The sequence below is a fragment of the Nematolebias whitei genome, chromosome 10 (genome assembly GCF_014905685.2).
Source record: "Nematolebias whitei isolate Nwh7 chromosome 10, NemWhi1, whole genome shotgun sequence".
In the NCBI taxonomy this organism is placed as follows: domain Eukaryota; kingdom Metazoa; phylum Chordata; class Actinopteri; order Cyprinodontiformes; family Rivulidae; genus Nematolebias; species Nematolebias whitei.
Genome location: NC_056507.1, coordinates 18,557,304 through 18,558,973, shown reverse-complemented (window position 1 = coordinate 18,558,973; position 1,670 = coordinate 18,557,304).

Below are 1,670 nucleotides of genomic sequence, written 5' to 3'. Positions count from 1 at the left end.
TGTGAGGAGCAGGAGAACAAGTACAACTGGGTGACCGCAGAATGAAAACAGGTGAGCTGATTACTGATGAAACGCAGGTGTGTGAGGAGCAGGAGAATAAGTACAAATGGGTGACTGCAGAATGAAAGCAGGTGAGCTGATTACTGATGAAACACAGGTGTGTGAGGAGCAGGAGAACAAGTAAAGCTGGGTGACCTCAGAATGAAAACAGGTGAGCTGATTACTGATGAAACACAGGTGTGTGAGGTGCAGGAGAACAAGTACTGCTGGGTGACTGCAGAATGAAAGCAGGTGAGCTGATTACTGATGAAACACAGGTGTGTGAGGAGCTGGAGAACAAGATCTGCTGGGTGACCGCAGAATGAAAGCAGGTGAGCTGATTACTGATGAAACACAGGTGTGTGAGGAGCAGGAGAACAAGTAAAGCTGGGTGACCGCAGAATGAAAACAGGTAAGCTGATTACTGATGAAACGCAGGTGTGTGAGGAGCAGGAGAATAGGTACAAATGGGTGACTGCAGAATGAAAGCAGGTGAGCTGATTACTGATGAAACACAGGTGTGTAAGGAGCAGGAGAACAAGTAAAGCTGGGTGACCTCAGAATGAAAACAGGTGAGCTGATTACTGATGAAACACAGGTGTGTGAGGAGCAGGAGAACAAGTACTGCTGGGTGACTGCAGAATGAAAGCAGGTGAGCTGATTACTGATGAAACACAGGTGTGTGAGGAGCAGGAGAACAAGATCTGCTGGGTGACCCTATAATGAAAACAGGTGAGCTGATTACTGATGAAACACAGTTGTGTGAGGTGCAGGAGAACAAGTAATGCTGGGTGACCCCAGAATGAAAGCAGGTGAGCTGATTACTGATGAAACACAGGTGTGTGAGGAGCAGGAGAATAGGTACAAATGGGTGACTGCAGAATGAAAGCAGGTGAGCTGATTACTGATGAAACACAGGTGTGTGAGGTGCAGGAGAACAAGTAATGCTGGGTGACCCCAGAATGAAAGCAGGTGAGCTGATTACTGATGAAACACAGGTGTGTGAGGAGCAGGAGAACAAGTAATGCTGGGTGACCGCAGAATGAAAGCAGGTGAGCTGATTACTGATGAAACACAGGTGTGTGAGGAGCAGGAGAATAAGTTCTGCTGGGTGACCCTACAATGAAAGCAGGTGAGCTGATTACTGAAGAAACACAGGTGCGTGAGGAGCAGGACACAGAGACAACTGAGGACATCTTTGGGCTAAACACGATCATAACAAAACCAACTAATAAAACTTTTTAATGCATTGTTGAAAAATAGTTTTGTTTAGTTCTCTTTCACAAACATTTATCATATTTTTTTTCCAGACTTTTCTTTTTTTTTTTTATTGACAAGCGGAAACAATATTAAACAACACATAAACATAATGGTCATGGCAGTCTTTTTGTTGTACAATGCTGTTATAGTAAGGCTAAAACACTTATTTACATATTTGCTAGTTAATATATCGAAGCATTGCTTAGAGAAAAACATTAAAATTGATTAAAGAAATGTACTTTTCAATAATCAAAGATGCACCTGACTTTCTTAGGTTTTGACACACAGAGATCAGGAAAGATGATAAACTGTGTTGCACCTGCACAATGCATGACAGCCCCCCCCCCCCCCCCCCCCCCCCCCCCCCCCCC